Here is a 20,276-nt window from a genome sequence, read left to right as displayed (position 1 = left end):
CTAGGTATGGAGATGACAACACAGTGAAGACACTAGAGAGAATTGTATTTCCATGAGAACAGCTGGAGTAAGCCATGGTGTAAATAATGATGCTGTCTCCAGTGTGAAACATATGCTGTTGAGTAAGTCTTCTGTGCAAAAGGCATAAATGAAACTTGACATGGAGACTAATCAGGCGATTATTTTTGAAAGTCAGTTAATCTGCAGTTTACCTGGTCAGGGCATTATTGTATCCCTTTACAAAAAAGCTAATGTTTCTCAACAGAGTGTTCGACAAGTATTAATGGTATCAGTTGATAAGAATTGGAGAGAAAAGAAGCAACTAATCCTTGAGGTACATGGACAATTTGCTCACAAAGGAATACAAGGCTAATAGGTTGGTGAGAAGTGAGAAGTTTGGTAAAAGTATCAAAGAACAGTGCCACTTGTCCTTGTAAGTCTTTCATTGGTACCTGAATTCAACAGGTTTGTTGCCACTGGTCTAAAAGTATAGATCAAAGAGTGAATTATTTTCATCCCACATTTTATAGATCAAGGCATGCACCAGAGAAATTACTGGCATGTTTAAATTTTTTTAATTTTTATGACTTTTTCTGAGTTACAAAGCCAGGGCTCAGAGTGTGGGTCAGGGGCGAACACCTAATCCAGCTCCTTGCCTGCTCCAAAAACCAATTCAAATTCAAATTGAATCCAATTCATGGTCCCCCACAAGAGGGACACACCAGATCTGAGCCAAAAGGTAGAGCAGATACTACACTTCATCTCAGCCAAAAGGCCGAGAAGCAATTGCATGCTTAAATATTGATTGAACGTTCAGAATGATGGTCATGAAGTGAGATCCATGGATTAGGAGAATGGACTAACAGTGTGAAGTGTAAGAAAACACAGAACAAGTACTGATAGTGAGGCCAGAGGTGAACTTTGCATCAGAAAAAAATCACGGGCGGGATTCTCCCACCGGGCGGCTAAGGGCTGACGCCGGCGAAAAAACGGGAGTGTTTAACTCCGGTGTCGACGCCCATTCCGGGACCCCGTTCTGTGGCCCACAGGGGACTAGCACGGTGCTGGAGCAGCTCACGCCGCTCCAGCTGCCGATCCCGGCATTAACCCGGCGCCACAGTTGGGCCGGCGCCAACTAGCGCATGCACAGTGGCCTTCTTCCCCGTACCAGCCTCGACACCAAATAGTGCAGGGCTACAGGAGCTGGCGCGGAGGAATGGAGGCCACCCAACAGAGATGCCGGCCCGCTGAACGGTGGGCACCGATCGTGGACCAGGGCACTACGGAGGCCCCACCCGGGGTCGGACCCACCCTCGCCACCCCCTCCCCTCCCTCCACAGGCCGCCCCCGGACCTTTCAACGCCAAGGTCCCAGCGGCTCAGAGGATGCTAGAACAGTGCCAGCGGGACTTGGCTTTTTGGTGACCGCCGCTCGGTCCATCCGCGCCGACCACACCAACCCCAGTGGTGCAGATTCTCCGCTCTGCGGAGAATCGCGTCCCGGCATCGGGACGGCGTGGCATGAGTCGCGCGGCCCGCCGCCGATTCTCCGACCCGGCGAGGGGGGGTCAGAGAATTCCGCCCCACATACCTGACATAGAACCTCTAATAGTTCAATAAATAGTCTTACAACACCAGGTTAAAGTCCAACAGGTTTGTTTCGAATCACTAGCTTTCAGAGCGCAGCTCCTTCATCAGGTGAGTGATGAGGTGGGTTCCAGAATCATATACACAGACAAAGTCAATGATGCAAGATGATACTTTGAATGTGAGTCTTTGCAGGCAATTAAGTCTTTACAGGTCCAGACAGAACAAATTCATAATTCAAGACAGAGATCTCACAATTGTCGCCTCGGCAGCCAGAAAGGTGGAAGTAGAGATTATAGCTTGAATAAATTAGATGACGAAATAAAAGTTACAGAACAGTTTTGGGACAGAATTAGAAATGAACACGCTCATGATCATGCAGCTTTGGGGCTGCCAATAAATGTGATGATAAACTCAGAGTGCGGTGTTGAATGTAGGCAAAAAGGGTCTTGCCCACCGGCTGGAGAGCCGGCCAGAGCCTCACATCACCTACATTTTGGAAGGCCTGCTGCTTCGATAGTGGTGGGTCAAGGACCAGGGAGCAGAAACCCCATCCTCCACCACCCGAGAGCTGCCAACCAATCAGAGGCCAGCAATGGTGGTGGCTGGTGTGGGGGGGGGGGGGGGGTTGCTGCTGCTTGTGATTCATTCACCCTAGACCCAGGGTTTCTGAGGGACCCAGTCCACACATGGATGGTGGCAGGAGTGTATGTGGGTGTGAGGGGTTCACAGCTGAAGGTGGCGGTGAGAGGGGGGAAGGGCGGTGGTACAGCATGTCATGGGGGTGGCTCTTAGCAGCCCCTTGTTCCTGATGCCAGATACCTTCATCAGACACTGAGTGTTTGACAATGAGGGACCCCACCCTGGAAACCCACAAGCAAACTCGGCAAGCATTCATTAACAAGGGCACACAAAAATTTGATGGCTTGTATTTAACCTAATGCCCTCTCCTGAAAATGACCAACTGACTGGACGTAAACTAGCCAAGTTCTGACATGAAGCCCTATCTCTCTTTCCACCCATGCCAGGCCGACTGTGTATTTCCAGCATTTTGTGTTTTTATTTTCTGCATCTGCTTCGTTTATACAATTTTACAATCAATTACGAAATGCCTGCACTATCTGACACTTCATTTGCTGAATGCATGAGAAATTTTTTACCAGTCTTTCACCAGAGTTTACAATTGTACACACAAGTGACTATACTAAGAACATAAGAACATAAGAACTAGGAGCAAAGTAGGCCACCTGGCCCCCTCGAGCCTGCTCCGCCATTCAATTAGATCAGGCTGATCTTTTGTGGACTCAGCTCCACTTTCCGGCCCCGAACACCATAACCCTTAATCCCTTTATTCTTCAAAAAACTATCTATCTTTACCTTAAAAACATGTAATGAAGAAGCCTCAACTGCTTCACTGGGCAGGAATTCCATAGATTCACAACCCTTTGGGTGAAGAAGTTCCTCCTAAACTCAGTCCTAAATCTACTTCCCCTTATTTTGAGGCTATGTCCCCTAGTTCTGCTGTCACCCGCCAGTGGAAACAACCTGCCCGCATCTATCCTATCTATTCCCTTCATCATTTAAATGTTTCTATAAGATCCCCCCTCATCCTAAATTCCAACGAGTACAGTCCCAGTCTACTCAACCTCTCCTCATAATCCAACCCCTTCAACTCTGGGATTAACCTAGTGAATCTCTTCTGCACACCCTCCAGCGCCAGTACGTCCTTTCTCAAGTAAGGAGACCAAAACTGAACACAATACTCCAGGTGTGGCCGCACTAACACCTTATACAATTGCAACATAACCTCCCTAGTCTTAAACTCCATCCCTCTAGAAATGAAGGACAAAATTCCATTTGCCTTCTTAATCACCTGTTGCACTTGTAAACCAACCTTCTGTGACTCATGCACTAGCACACCCAAGTCTCTCTGAACAGCGGCATGCTTTAATATTTTATCGTTTAAATAACAATCCCGTTTGCTGTTATTCCTACCAAAATGGATAACCTCACATTTGTCAACATTGTATTCCATCTGCCAGACCCTAGCCCATTCACTTAACCTATTCAAATCCCTCTGCAGACTTCCAGTATCCTCTGCACTTTTCGCTTTACCACTCATCTTAGTGTCATCTGCAAACTTGGACACATTGCCCTTGGTCCCCAACTCCAAATCATCTATGTAAATTGTGAACAATTGTGGGCTCAACACGGATCCCTGAGGGACACCACTAGCTACTGATTGCCAACCAGAGAAACACCCATTTATCCCAACTCTTTGCTTTCTATTAATTAACCAATCCTCTATCCATGCTACTACTTTACCCTTAATGCCATGCATCTTTATCTGATGCAGCAACCTTTTGTGTGGCACCTTGTCAAAGGCTTTCTGGAAATCCAGATATACCACATCCATCGGCTCCCCGTAATGTCCTCAAAAAATTCCACTAAATTAGTTAGGCATGACCTGCCTTTTACGAACCCATGCTGCGTCAGCCCAATGGGACAATTTCTATCCAGATGCCACTCTTTTTTGTCTTATATATTGTAAAAACTTTTACTGTCTGTTTTTATATTCTGAGCAAGTTACTCTCATACTCTATCTTACTCTTCTTATAGCTTTTTTAGTAGATTTCTGTTGCCCCTAAAGATTCCCAGTCCTCTAATCTCCCAGCAATCTTTGCCACTTTATATGCTTTTTCCTTCAATTTGATACTCTCCCTTATTTCCTTAGATATCCACGGTCGATTTTCCCTCTTTTCTTCCGTCCTTCCTTTTTGTTGGTATAAACCTTTGCTGAGCACTGTGAAAAATCGCTTGGAAGGTTCTCCACTGTTCCTCAACTGTTCCACCATAAAGTCTTAGCTCCCAGTCTACCTTAGCTAGTTCTTCTCTCATCCCCTTGTAATCTCCTTTGTTTAAACACAAAACGCTAGTATTTGATTTTACTTTCTCACCCTCCATCTGTATTTTAAATTCCACCATATTGTGATCGCTCCTTCCGAGAGGACCCCTAACTATGAGATCATGAATCAATCCTGTCTCATTACACAGGACAAGATCTAGGACCGCTTGTTCCCTCGTAGGTTCCATTACATACTGTTCTAGGAAACTATCGCGGATACATTCTATAAACTCCTCCTCAAGGTTGCCTTGACCGACCTGGTTAAACCAATCGACATGTAGATTAAAATCCCCCATGATAACTGCTGTACCATTTCTACATGCATCAGTTATTTCTTTGTTTATTGCCTCCCCCACCATATCGTTACTATTTGGTGGCCGACAGACTACTCCTATCATGAACCACAATTGGAAATATATACCGAATTATACTTATTTAAATGAAGCAAAGTATTTATGCAAGGAACATGATAAACTTTTACCCATTGTTAAAAGTACGAAAAGGAATTTGAGGAATAAAATTGAGCTGCCTGACAAACCAATGTACAAGTATAAACACAGATAATATCCTGAATTCAAAAGGTACCTCAAAGGCTCGGAGGAAAGGTCATCACCTATTTGGAACGATTCACTTTCTGGTGAAGGATTGAAGACATAATTCAGATAATACATTGTTGTAAAGTTGAATGTTGTCTCATGGAGGGTTCTAGAGGCTTGTATGGTTGAACAATAACTGTTTATTAACAACACATAACTATAAACATATGTACAGGATACAGTCCTGACTAGGTGCTGTGTTCCACGGCGTGCTGGCAAGACCGGCCACAATGGAAAACGCTTATTCAGCAGATTGTATACAAGGTTGGAGATAAGCTGTTGGACCTTTGGAAGTCAGTGGGATGATGGTGTAAACATCAAGTGCTGTTGATGTCAACTTATTTCAAACCATTAGGATCAGAGTACGGAAAAGTCCGAACACCGTGGACGGGCTTTTCCGCAGCAACGTGGTTGCCCCCATGGTGGGCCTTCCAGGGGCTGAGGCAGGTCAACATTAGCTGACAGCTGGATCTCTCAGTCCCGCCACTGTCAATGAGTTTCCTATTGTTCTCACCTACCACCACCGTCGGGGAATATGCGACCGGGGGGGATGGGCTTCTGTGGGATCGGAAGATCACACCAGCGGGGGGGGGGGGGTGGGGGGTGGGGGGGGGGGGGGGGGGGGGGGGGCTGGAAAATCCAGCCCCATATTTTTGTCAGATGGAATGGTCAAAACCAGTGGTTTTAATAAGATCAGAGGGACAGATCTTCTAAACTGAGGAAAGATGCTTTTGCGATGGAGGGAGTACAGCAAACATTTACCAGGCTGATTCCTGGGATGGCAAGTAGTTGAGGCCAAAACGTTGTGTGATTTCAAGAAGGAATTAGATATAGCTAATATTGAGAGCAGTTTTTGGACCCCGTATCTAAGGGAGGTTGGAAAGGTTCCAGAGGAGATTCACAAAAATGATCCCCGGAATGATCCCTGTGTGAGGAACGGTTGAGGACTCTGGGTCTGTACTCGGAGTTTAGAAGGCTGAGGTGGGATCTTATTGGAACTTATAGGATACTACGAGGCCTAGGTAGAGTGGACGTGGAGAGGATGTTCCCACTTGTCGGAAAAACTAGAAGCAGAGGACACAATCTCAGACTAATAGGACGATCCGTTAAAACAGAGATGAGGAGGAATTTCTTCAGCCATGTGTTGTTCCTCGTCTTCATGTCCTGCGATGAGCATTGCTATTTTAATTTCGTCTGAGGCTGCTGCTACATCATTAGCTATGATACAAAAATCGAACATTTGTTTAAATATTTTCCAGACATTTCTTACATTGCCGGTCGTGTCCAGCTGAGGTGGGGTTCCAAGCCACATCCTCGAATAAGTGATGTCTTCCCAAGTCGAATGTCCAGTAGGAGTTTTTCTTGCCATTTTGGTCTTTCTGTGCCTGCAGCTGAGTTGTCTTGTAGTAAGCATCTGAAGCCATTGCTGGTACCATGTGTTGTTCCTCATGTCTTAATAAAGCTCGTAGTCTCAAAGGTGGAGAAGATGCTTTATTGTGAATTTGTTCTGTCTTCAGAGCTTAACTTACGGCTACCTCAAATGCTGCCTGCTTGTCCTGCTCCCAGTTCTCCCTTCCGTGAAGTGTGTCCTCACTTCCTGTCCCTGTGTATTTATAGCTCTCCCGTGCTCCCTCTAGTGCTTGATCAGTTGTATTGCATCTATTCAGATCTCCAATCACCACAAGCCAGAGGGTGGTGAATCTGTGGAACTCTTTGCTGAAAAAGGCTGTGGAGGCTAAATCACTGAGTATCTTTGAGACAGAGATAGATAGGTTCGTGATCAATAAGGGGATCAGGGGTTATCGGGAGAATGGGGATGAGAAAAATATCAGCCATGATTGAATGGCGGAGCAGACTTGATGGGCGAATGGCCTAATTCTGCTCCTATGTCTTATGGTCTTATAGCTCTTGGGGCTAAAGAGATCAAGGAATATGGGGGAACGGGGTCAAGTTATTGAATTTGATAATCAGCCATGATTATATTGAATGGCAGAGCAGGCTCGAAGGGCCAAATGGCCTCCTCCTGCTCCTGGTTTCTATGTGTGCTTCCATCTGTGACTGTCCAGGAGAAAATAGACCAGGAAAACGTGACCATGGGCTGTTGATGGCGGATTACCCTCTCAGACTCCTGAAGTCGAAGAATCGGTCATTGTGAGTTTCAACCTATGGGCATGATGTGTTAGGCAGGGTCGACCTGGACTGCACTTGATACAGTGTAGCGAGAAACAGACCTCAAACACTTTATAAGATGCAACACGCTTTTATTTAACGTCTTAACTACTATAAATGTTCAACTGTGGGTTGGCACTATACTGACTTGACTGGAGACCTAGTACTAACCTGACCAGACTTACTAGCTACCGCATGGTGTTTCCACTGGCTAGCTCACGAACTCTGACTGTCTCAGTGGCTGGGTTCAGAGAGAGCGAGAAACCTAGTGCCCTCTGGCTTTATAGTGGTAGTGTCCTGTCTGGTGATTGGCTGCTCTGTTCTGTGTGCTTACTGGTCATCCTGTGTGTCAATCACTGCCTGTCTGCTCTCCATTATATCCATCTGTTCTCGCTGGTGGCGGGCCTGGATGTGGGGAGGCCATTTAATTAGACAGGATGGTGATGCACCTAAACCCGGCACGTTCTGCCTCCACCAGAATTAATTTCTGGATAGGAAGGCCCATGGTCGACTTTCAAGCTACACTGCCGATTGAGGCCCTTAAATGGCCAATTAAGGACCACTTATGGGCCTCATCCCACTTCCACTGGCAATAGCCCAGCTGTAACCTTGTCACAGCATGTCACCTCCTTGAGGGAATCTCTCGATCAAAGGCAGTCAATGCCTGATTAAGGGACTTGCAACATCAGTGGTGGTTTAGGGCCACTGAGAGCCTCCCAATGCCCTTGCTGCCAACCCCCCTACACCCCTTTCCTCACGTCCCCAACACCTATAAACCCAAACCACCACATTACTTATGTGTGGCCTGCGTTACTCCATAGTCCTGGGACTCTGGTGACAGTCCTTATGGTAGCAGTCATGGACTCCTCAGTGGTGCTACCTCTAATTTGTCGGCAGCTCTTGGGTAGATGAGAGTACAACCCCTGCGATCTTGATTGTAGGGCACGGCCAACTGCTAGTTATCCTGAGATCACTACCTTTGAGCTCAAACTTCTCAGCTTGCTTCAAAACTCCCTATATTCTGCTATAAGGACCGTACCCATTTTTCAAATCTCTGCCGTTGGTACCGATGTGCACCACGGCCACTGGCTGTTCACCTTCCCCCTCCAGAATGTCCTGTAACCACACCCTTGATCCTAGCACCAGTGAGGCAACATACCATCTTAGAGTCTTGTTTGCGGCCACAGAAACACCCATCCATTCCCCTTACAATCGAATCCTCTAAAACTATTGCATTCCCACACCTATTACCCCTCCCCTCTCCAGCAGAACCAACAAATTTGCCTGTTGCTGCTTTCTCCTGAGAGGTCATTCCCCTCAACGGTATCCAAAACAGTATATCTGTTCTGCAGGGGAATGGCCACAGGAGATTCCCACACTGCCTGCCTAGCTGTCTGGTGGTCACCCAGTCCCTTTCTGCCTGTGGAGTCTGAGCCTGCGGTGTGATCATCTCTCTATATGTGCTATCCAAGATAGTCTCCACCTTGCGGATGCTCCACAGTGTCTCCAACCATCGCTCCAGCTCCGAAACACGGACTTCCAGGAGTTGTAGCTGGAGACATTTCTTGCACACATGCTGAAATGTTGGCACTGGAAATGTTCCCGGCCTCACATGGAGCAAGAGGAACAAACCAGGGCTTTGGGTTCTCCTGCCACAACTTACCCTTTTAAATTAAAGCTTTGGAAGATGCTTGATATTAGATTAAATCCAATTCTCTAAGGACCTTCTTTGCTTGTCCTCGTTGCCACCGATTATAGCCCTTACTGATTATAAACCACAATAGTTATGTTCAAACTATAATTGATGAAAGTTTTAAAGACTTATCAACCTTGCTCACTATTTACCAATCAGCTCTCTCCATTGTAGCCTCAGGTGCAGCAGGGCAAGAACACTCTCTGAAGACTTAAAAGCTACAAAACAAGGAGAAAAAGTAAAGAGCCCCTCTTCCCGTTCTGCACTGAGTCCTCACTCTGCTTCAAATTCCCAAGTTTAAAGCTCACTCTGCCTGTGACCTCACGGCGGATGAAGCCTCTCTGCCACTGCTCATGTGCAAAGCTCACTGCCACCCCTCACTGAAGGGGCGAGACCTAGACCACATTCTGATTCAACCTGCCCCACCATTCAAACCGCCCCACCAACAACTTAAATCGTAAAAGATTGAGGGGCCAATTAATTAAAAATGGAAACCCCCCTCTCGAGCACCCACCACCCCCCAACTCCACCGAACGCTCTCCCTCAACATATCAGCAGCAACCCACCCACTCCTCCGCACAGAACATGCCCCCCCCCCCCCCCCCGTCCTCCTCCCCCCACCCCCCCCCCCCACCCCCCCCCCCCCCCCCCCCACCCCTCCCGCCCCGGCAAAAGCACCGACCCACACAGCACCCTCAATTAAAAATTGAAAAACAACGAGCTGGATTCTCCGCTGTCAGGATTCTCCGTTACGCCATCAGCGCACCCATGCCCGGGGATTTCCCGACAGCCTGGGGCTGCTCACAATGGGAAATCCCACTGGCCGGCTGGCGGGTCGGAGACTCGCGCTGCCAGTGGGGGCGCGCCGCACCAGAAAATGGTGTGTGGCGGGACAGAGAATGCCGCCCAATATTCCACCCACTTGTGCAGCTGCAGAGCATTTGTGAAGGCGCTGTCATGGCGACACACAAGCTGTACTCTTACGGGTACCGCGCTTCAAGGCTGCTGAAGGAACTGCACTTTGAAATAAAGTGGCCGTGCACAACAAACAATATTGAGAGGGATTATTCATTTCAAGCTTTGATTGATCTTATTTCTGATTACCCTGGAAAGTAAAGAGGGAAACAAAAATATTCAGATCGCAATATCGTGATTAAATATATCCTCATCAAATGCCACTCTGCTTTGCCAGAGCACAGCTTTTGAGCTGGAAGACAAACATTACAAGGATCTTAACTTTGCTTTTATTGACTGTACTAAAAAATAAGCTGCAATGTGAGAAGTATGGATATAAATGAATAAACTTGCCATATGTCAGAACTCATGGGGTGCTATTTGTTAGCATTGTGAATTATGTGACACTGCAGACTTGCAGCAAAGGTGAATTCGGCACACAGTCAAAACCCTGAGGGCCCTTGCCCTTGGCACCAAGGCAGCATTTGACTGAGTGTTGCATCGACGAGCTGAACAAAGTTTAAGAACAAAGAACAAAGAAAATTACAGCACAGGAACAGGCCCTTCGGCCCTCCCAGCCTGCGCCGATCCAGATCCTTTATCTAAACCTGTCGCCTATTTTCTGTTCCCCTTTCATATATCTGTCTAGATGCATCTTAAATGATGCTATCATGCCCGCCTCTACCACCTCCGCTGGCAAAGCATTCCAGATACCCACCACCCTCTGCATAAAAAACTTTCCACGCACATCTCCCTTAAACTTTCCCCCTCTCACCTTGAAATCGTGACCCCTTGTAACTGACACCCCCCTCTTGGGAAAAGCTTGTTACTATCCACCCTGTCCATACCTCTCATAATTTTGTAGACCTCAATCAGGTCCCCCCTCAACCTCCGTCTTTCCAACAAAAACAATCCTAATCTACTCAACCTTTCTTCATAGCTAGCACCCTCCATACCAGGCAACATCCTGGTGAACCTCCTCTGCACCCTCTCTAAAGCATCCACATCCTTCTGGTAATGTGGCGACTAGAACTGCACGCAGTATTCCAAATGTGGCCTAACCAAAGTCCTATACAACTGTCACATAACCTGCTGACTCCTGTACTCAATACCCCGTCTGATGAAGGCAAGCATGCTGTTTGCCTTCTTGACCACTCTATCGACCTGCGTTGCCACCTTCAGGGTACAATGGACCTGAACTCCCAGATCTCTCTGTCCATCAATTTTCCCCAGGACTCTTCCATTAACTGTATAGTCCGCTCTTGAATTGGATCTTCCAAAATGCATCACCTCGCATTTGCCTGGATTGAACTCCATCTGCCATTTCTCTGCCCAACTCTCCAATCTATCTATATTTTGCTATATTCTCTGACAGTCCCCCTCGCTATCTGCAACTCCACCAATCTTAGTATCATCTGCAAACTTGCTAATCAGATCACTGAAGTTGAAGGAAAATGGGTGGGTGGGGGAGGGGAGTCATGGGGGTGAGGGGAACTCTCCATTGCTGTGGCGGGGGTGGGGAGGTGGAGTCACACTTGGCACAAAGGGAAATGGTTGTAGTTGTTGTAAGCCAATAATCTCAGTCCCAAGACAACCCTGCAGGAGTTCCTCAGAGTAGTGTCCAAGCCCAACCATCTTCAGATTCTTCATTAATGACCTTCCAACCATCATAAGGTCAGAAGCAGGGATGTTCGCTAACTCCTCAGTTACTGAAACAATCTGTTACCACATGGCACAAGACAAATTGGGCTGATAAGGACAAGTTAATATTCTCGCCTTTCTAGTGCTAGTACTAAGCAGATCCAACAAGAGAACCTAACCATCTTACTTGATCTTCAGTAACATTGCCATCACTGAATGCATGACCATCAAAATCCTGGGGGTGACTATCGGCCAGAAACTGAACTGGGCCTACCATATAAATACTGTGGTTACAAGAGCAGATCAGAGGCTGAGAATATTGTGGCGAGTAACTCACCTCCTGTCCATCAGTGTGATGGAATTGTGTACACTAGCCCGGATGAGTGTAACTTCAAAAACACTCAAAACGCTCAACATAATCCAGGACAATGCAGCCCCCTTCATTGGTACCTCATCCACTACCTTTAACATTCACTTCTTCCACCACTGACGAACATTGGCAGCAGGTAGTACCACCTACAATATGCACTGCAGTAACTCACCAAGGAACCTTCAGCAACATCCCCCAAACTACTAACACCTTGAAGGACAAGGGTAGCAGACAGATGGGAACACCACCACTTGCAGATCCCCGCCAAGCCACACACCATCCTGACTTGGAACTATATCACCACTCCTTCACCACCACTGGGTCAAAACCCTGGAACTCCCTCCTTATTAGCAGGGGGTGGGGGACACACAGCAGAGTGGAGTTGACCACAACCAGATCAGCCACGATCTTATTGAATGGCGGAACAGGTTCGAAAGGTTGTGTGGCCTACCCCTGCTGCTAAATCTTTCAGCAGTGTGGGGGTACCTAGACCGTATGGGCTGCAGCTAATGGGAGGCAACGGCATTGTAGTTTTATCGCTGGCCTACCAATCCAGAGCCAAGTGTAATGCCCTGGGGACCCGGCTAAAAATCCCACCACGGCAGATGTTGAAATTTGAATTCAATAAAAATCTGGAGTTAAAAGTCTAATCATGACCATGAATCCATTGTCGATTGTCATAAAAACCCATCTGGTTCACTAATGTCCTTTAGAGAAAGAAATCTGCTGTCCTTACCTGCTCTGGCCTACATGTGATTCCAGACCCACAGCAATGTGGTTTACTCTTAACTTCCCACTGAAATGGCCGGGCAAGCCACTCAGTTCAAGGGCAATTAGGGATGGGCATCAATTGCTGGTCCAGCCAGTGATGCACACATCGCATCAGCTAATTTTTAAAAAGCTGCCTAAGAAGCTGGCTCGCCGTCACCACCATCCATGATAAGCAACAAATGCTGGACTTGCCTCACATCCTATGAAAGGATAAAAAATAATTAAAGGTTAAATAAACTAACCTAGCAAGAGCCAATATTGAGTGATGGATGCTTTGCCGCAGAAGATCCATTACAGTCAGGTGAGGTCAAACTTCCTGATGTTTCCCTTCTGGATCTCTCAACCTCACATTTAATGTTCGCTCTTCTAATTGCAATGTGACAACCAATATTTGTCACTCAATTAACATCGCTAAAAAGATGGATTGCCACCTTTCCTACATCAGAGTGAGAAGAAACTTGAAAAGTACTTTATTGCTTGCAATGCTCTCAGTGAGAATGATGTGAGGTCATAAAAGGTGCAAAATAAAACACAGGATTTTATTTCTTTCAATTCTTATTTGATCCAGACAAACATACCAAGAAATATATGTGCAATATATATGCATTTGAGCAGTCTCAAGTGTCCAATAAGATGGGGAGACAAGTAATATCATCAAATGCGTCCACTCTTTCTATGATGCTATTCCTCGGGAGAGCAACTTTAATTAATGCTTCAATATTGCTCACTGATTTTATCCAGTGAATAGCTGAATCAAACAGACCAGGAAGTCTGGGTTCATTCCTAATCTACTTTATATTTAGCTAGCTTTGCCCAGGATGGTGGTGACATGTCTATGATATGGCCTCGGCACCCACAGATCCCCACAGGTACATTCCTTTAAAAGGGAAAGGTAGGGTGAACAAATCCAGAGCTCCCTGGATGAAAAAGGAGGTATAAATTAAGATAAGGAATAAAAAGTGTGTCTGAAAGGTGTCATGTAGAAAATACAATTAGGATCAAGAGAAATACAGAGGGTTCAGAGGGGAGATGAAGAAGTACATTCGAGAAGCAAAAAGGGATAATGAGTTAAGACTGGTCGCCAATATAAAGGAGAATCGTAAAGTCTTCTATAGGCATATAAATAGTAAAAGGGTGGGAAAAATAGGAGTAGGGCCAGTTAGGAAATTTATATACAAAGGCCAGGGGGCATGACTGAGGTATTAAATTAATACTTTGCATCTATCTTTACCAAAGGTATAGATGCTACCCAGGACATGGTTCCCCTGCACACCATGATCATGATCATTAATATCCAATACTAAACCCCAGGGAACACCACTAAAAACCACCCTCCAGCCAAAAAAATATATAAATGAGGAAATTCTGTCCTTCGAGGGGTTCAAAATTAATAAGCAGGATGTGTTGAACAGACTGATGATACGCAAAGCTGGCAAGACACCATGACTGGATGAGATGCATCCAAGGATATTGAAGGAAATCAGAATGGAACTTGCAGAGGTGCCGGCCATAATCTTATCTGGACTCAGGGGAGGAGCTAGAGGACTGGAGAATTGCAAATTATATCCTTGTTCATAAAACGTTGTCAGGATAGCTGCAGTATTCAGCGGCCTGTCGGTTCAACTCAGTGGTGGCCAAGCTTCGAGAAACAATTATTCAGGGTCGAATTAGCAGTCACATGGGAAAATGTGGGTTGATTAGAAAGAATCCGCATGGATTTCTAAAGGAGAAATCATGTTCAACTAACTTGCTGGAGTATTCCAAGGAGGTAATAGAAAGGGTTGGTGAGGGTAATGCTGTTGACGTGGTGAACATGGACATTCAGAAGGCATTTGATACAGTGCCCCACAACACACTTGTGAGAAAAGTTATAAGTCATGGAATAGATGGGACAGTAACAACAGTCGCACATGAATACAAAATTAGCTGAACAATAGGAAGCAGACAGTAACGGTCAATATATATATTTTGGGGCGAGAGGAAGGCTTTTAGTGGTATTCCCCAGGGTTTGATATTGGGACTCATGTCTGTCCTGATCTATATTAATGATCTAGATTGTGGTGTGCAGGTGGACAATTTCAAAACTTGCGAATGACACAAAATTTGGAAATATTGTAAACTGTGAAGAGGACAGTGTAAAGTTTCAAAAGGACATAGACAAGTTGATGGAGTGGGCAGATAGGTGGCAGCTGAAGTTCAATACATTATGACGTGACAAATTTTGGTCAGAAAAACATGGAGGGACAATATAAAGTAAGGGGTTAAATTCTGAATGCCTTACTGGAGCAGAGGGACATAAGTGTATATGTCCATAGATTATTGAAGGTGGCAGGACAGGTGGAGAGAGCAATTAAGAAAGCATATAGTATTCTGGGTTTATTAATTGAGACAAAGAGCAAGGAGGCTATGCTGAACTTACAAAACACACGAGTTAGATTTCAGCTGACATATTGGGTACAGTTCTGAGCGCTACACTATAGGAAGGGTGTGAACAAATTGGAGAGGGTACAGAAGAGGTTTAGAAGAACGGTTCCAGGGATCGGAAAATTCAGCTATGTGGATCGATCGGAGAGGTTGGGACTGTTCTCCTTGGAGAGAAGAAGGCTGAAAGGAGATTTGTTAAAGATGTTCAAAATCATGAGGGGGCTGGACAGAGCAGACAGAGAGAAACGGTTCCAGCTCATAAAAGGAGCAAGAGAAAGCAGGCACAGAATTAATGCTATTTGCAAAAGAAACCAATCTGATGAGATAAACGTAGGGCGGGAGTCTCTCAGCCAGGGGCGGAGCAGGAGAATCGCCGCAACCGGCGTGAATGACACCACGCCGCCGGGACGCGATTCTCCACAGAGCGGGGAATCACTGCCATTGGCGCCAGTGGGGTCGGCGCGACGTCGGTCGGGGATCGCTTTACGGGAGCCCCCCCGGCGATTCTCGGCCCAGGATGGGCTGAGCGGCCATAACAAAAAACCCGAGTCCCGCCGGCGCCATTCTAACCTGCTCTTAGCCAGCAGGACCTCAGCTTGGAAGGGTCCGGGGGCGGCCTGAGGGGGAGGTGGGGGGGGGGGGGGGGAAGGGGGGGCTCCGATCCCAGGGGGGACCTCCATTGTGGCCTGGCCCATGATCAGGGCCCACCAATCGGCGGGCTGGGGCTGCCCTCTCAGGCTGGGGGCCTCCTTTAATCTGCGCCAGCCTATTTAGCCCTACGCCATGTTGGGTCAGGGCTGGCGCAGAGAAGGGAGCCACTGCGCATGTGTGTGTTGGCACCGGTACCACTGCGCATGTGCGCGTTGGCGCTGGTGCCATTGCGCTTGCGCGGACCCCGCGGTGCCCAGTTGAGGCTGGGATCAGCAGCTGGAGCGGCGTGAGTCACTCCAGTGCCGTGCTGGTCCCCCTGTTGGAGCCAGAATTGCTGATCCTGAGGTCATGTTGACGCCGCCGGGAGACGCAACGGCGTTTACGACGGCGTCAGCACTTAGCCTCAGGATCAGAGAATCCCACCTCAGGCTTTCACAACATAAGTGGTTCAGGTCTAGAATGCACTGCCAAGAAGCATGGTAGAGGCAGGTTCTATTACTTGAACTGAGCAGAAACAATGTGTAGGAGTACAGGCAAAAGGCTGGGGAATGGATACTCATTTGGAGATGAAGTGCAGACACAATGGTTCAAATGGCTTTCTTCTGCATTGTAACAATTCTGTGATCACTGACAGGAATACCAGTCAGTGTGCCAGATTAAGATTCAATGAGCTCTGATGCATGACCGTGTTACGTGAACATGGCACTGGCTTAATTTAATTTTATCCTTTCACAGGATGTGAGTGTAGCTGGTTAGGCCAGCATTTGTTTCCCAAGCTTGGTTGTCCTGGACAAGGTGGTGGTGCAGTCCATGTGGTGCAGGTACATCCCAGTGCTGTTAAGAAGGGAGTTTCAGAATGTTGACTCTGCGACAGTGAAGGAAAGGCAAATTAGTTCCAAATCAGGATGGTGTGTGACTTGGAGGGTAACATGCAGGTGATCATGTTCCCATGTATCTGCCGCCATGGTCCTTCTGGATGGCGGAGGCTGTGGGTTTGGAAGGTTCTTGATTAATAAGGGGTCAGGGGTTATGGGGAGAAAGCAGGAGAATGGGGATGAGATAAATATCAGCCGTGATTGAATGGCGGAGCGGACGCGATGGGCCGAGTGACCTAATTCTGCTCCTGTGTCTTATGGTCTTATGGTGCTGCCAAAGGAGTCTTGGTGAGTTGCTGCAGGTAATCTTGTAGATGGTGCACACTGCTGCCATTGTTTGTCAGTACTGGAGGGAGTTAATGTTCAAAGTGGTGGATGGGGTGCCAATGAAGCTTTGTCTTGGATGGTGTCAAGCTGCAGTTGTGACGATCCAGCTGGCTCACGGCCTGCTAAAGTGAGTGTTACTGTTCAGACATGAATCATCACTATTTGGACACGTTCAGCACAGCAGGCGGAGAGCAAAATTGTTGAACTATTGTTTTAAGAGATGGCTTTGTTCACTGTTTTGTGCTTGGCACCATATTGGTCCCATGTCTGGCTGCCAACTTCCCTCACAATTTGCGACAAAAATAACGAGTCACGGTTTTAGGACATTTCACCCGTTTTTGACTGTTCACAATCTTTTCCAAAGCTGATAAGGCTGAGGTTTATTTGGCATCGATGGGCCGTGAGCATTGGCAGTTAGCAGCTGAGACAAACAGCAAGTTGATTTATAATAATCACTCTTCGTTTTAGCAAGAAGACATTTTATCCGGGAAGGCAGCCTTATCTCCCGAATGACAGAGAATGTAATAACCAATTAGTGTTCAGAAGAGCTTTGCAAGTCACCAGGCTAGCCAGGAACATTGTACAACAACATTAAAAGGCTATATTTTCACAGTGAGATCCTACAGTCGTGCTTCCCTAACTGACATTTTGTCTCAGCTATTTTCCTCTGTGATGTTCACAGAACATTGGATGAGATTTTCTCTGCTATCCTGTTTGCACTATGTGAGCAAATTCCCTGTGGCACGGGCTGGTTTAGCTCACTGGCTAAATCGCTGGCTTTTAAAGCAGGCCAGCAGCACGGTTCGATTCCCGTACCAGCCTCCCCGGACAGGCGCCAGAATGTGGCGACTAGGGGCTTTTCACAGTAACTTCATTGAAGCCTACTCGTGACAATAAGCGATTTTCATTTTCATTTCATGAAAGACTTCACAAATCTGGATAGCCATTCAGTCCCTCTTGATCCACCAATCCTGTTATTACAGTGTCTAATTTATTCCAATATTAAGGGAGCAATAATTTCAGTGTCGCAGGAACAGAGGGTTCTGGGGGGCATGTGTACACAAATCATTAGGGCAGCACGGTAGCATAGTGGTTAGCGCAAGTGCTTCACAGCTCCAGGGTCCCAGGTTCGATTCCCGGCTTGGGTCACTGTCTGTGTGGAGTCTGCACGTTCTCCCCGTGTGTGCGTGGGTTTCCTCCGGGTGCTCCGGTTTCCTCCCACAGTCCAAAGATGTGCAGGTTAGGTGGATTGGCCATGCTAAATTGCCCTCAGTGTCCAGAATTGTCCTTCGTGTTGGGTGGGGTTACTGGGTTATGGGGATAGGGTGGGGGTGTGGGGTTGGGCGGGGTGCTCTTTCCAAGAGCCGGTGCAGACTCGATGGGCAGAATGGCCTCCTTCTGCACTGTAAATTCTATGAAAAACAATTCTATGAAAGTGTCAGGGGCGGCATGGTGGTGCAGTGGTTAGCACTGCTGCCTCACGACGCCGAGGAACCGAGTTCGATCCCGGCCCTGGGTCACTGTCCGCATGGAGTTTGCACATTCTCCCCATGTTTGCGTGGGTCTCACCCCCACAACCTAAAGATGTGCAGAGTCGGTGGATTGAAGGAGAAATCATGCTTGACAAATCTACTGGAATTCTTCGAATATATATCTAGAAGAGTTGAAGAGGGGGAGCCAGTGGATGTAGTATATTTGGAGTTTCAGAAGGCTTTTGACAAAGTCTCGCATACGAGATTAGCGTGTAAAATTAAATCACATGGGATGTGGGGTAGTGTATTGCGATGGAAGGAAAACTGGTTGGCAGAAAGGAAGCAAAGAGGATGAATGAACAGGTCGTTTACAAATGAAAATGAAATGAAAAAAATGAAAATCACTTATTGTCACGAGTAGGCTTCAATGAAGTTACTGTGAAAAGCCCATAGTCGCCACATTCCGGCGCCTGTCCGGGAATCGAACCGTGCTGCTAGCCTGCTTGGTCTGCTTTAAAAGCCAGCGATTTAGCCTGGTGAGCTAAACCAGCTCCTAAAATTGGCAGGCAGTGACAATTGGAATACTGTAGAGACCGGTGTTAGTGCCCCAGCTATTCACAATATATATTCATGATTCGGGTGAGGGAACAAAATGTAATATCTCCAAATTTGCAGATGACCAAGTTGGGTGGGAGGGTGAGGAGTTTGCAGAGATCCTTCAGTGTGATTTGGACAAGTTGAGTGAGTGGGGAAATGGATGGCAGATGAAGTATAATTTGGAGAAATGTGAGGTTATCTAATTTGGTAGCAAAAACAAGAAGGCATTCTATTATCTGAATGCCCATAAAATAGGAGATGGGAATATGCAATGAGACCTGGGTGTCCTCATACACCAATCACTGAAGGCAAGCATGCAGGAACAGAAGGCGGTAGAGAAGGAAAATGTTATGCTGGCCTTCATTGCGAGAGGATTCGAGTACAGGAGCAGAGATATCTTGCCGCAATTATCCAGGGCCTCGGTGAGGCCACACCTGGAGTATTGTGTGCAGTTTTGGTCTCCTTATTTGGGGAAGGATGTTCTTGTTCCAAAGGAAGTGCAGCGAAGGTTTACCAGACTGATTCCTGGGATGGCGGGACTGACGTATGAGGAGAGATTGAATCGATTAGGATTGTATTCGCTGGAGTTCAGAAGAATGAGGGGGAATTTCATATAAACCTATAAAATGCCAACAGGACTGGCAGGGCAGATGCAGGAAGGATGTTCTCAATGTGTCCAGACCAAAGGACCACAGTCTGAGGATACGAGATAGACAATTTAGGGTAGAGATGAGAAATTTCTTAACTCAGAGAATTGTGAGCCTGTGGAATTTGTTACAACAGGACGTAGTTGAGGCTAAAACATTGTGTGTATGTTTTCAAGAAGCAGCTAAATATAGCACTCAGCGCAAAGGGGGTCAAAGGATATGGGGGGAAAGCGGCATAATAATAATAATAATCTTTATTGTCACAAGTAGGCTTACATTAACACTGCAATGAAGTTACTGTGAAAACCCCCTAGTCGCCACACTCCGGTGCCTGTTCAGGTATACTGAGTGCCAATTCAGAATGTCCAATTGGCCTAACAAGCACGTCTTTCAGGGCTTGTGGAGGAAACCGGAGCACCCGGAGGAAACCCACGCAGACACTGGGAGAACGTGCAGACTCGGTACAGTCAGTGACTCAAACCGGGAATCGAACCTGGGACCCTGGCCCTGTGAAGCAACAGTGCTAACCACAAATGCAGGTCCCTTACGGTTGGAATCAAGCGAATTCATAATGGGCAACAAAGAGATGGCAGACCAG

General features: G+C 46.9%; 1 pseudogene; it reads right to left on the bottom strand.

The window, feature by feature from the left end:
• Nucleotides 1-585: 585 nt before the first annotated feature.
• LOC119963988 lies at nt 586-787 on the bottom strand (annotated as a pseudogene).
• Between the last annotated feature and the right edge of the window lie 19,489 nt (nt 788-20,276).

Source organism: Scyliorhinus canicula, chromosome 3, assembly GCF_902713615.1.
Source record: "Scyliorhinus canicula chromosome 3, sScyCan1.1, whole genome shotgun sequence".
In the NCBI taxonomy this organism is placed as follows: domain Eukaryota; kingdom Metazoa; phylum Chordata; class Chondrichthyes; order Carcharhiniformes; family Scyliorhinidae; genus Scyliorhinus; species Scyliorhinus canicula.
The sequence above is the reverse complement of the archived record's forward strand: the minus strand, read 5'-3'. Positions and strand labels throughout refer to the sequence as shown.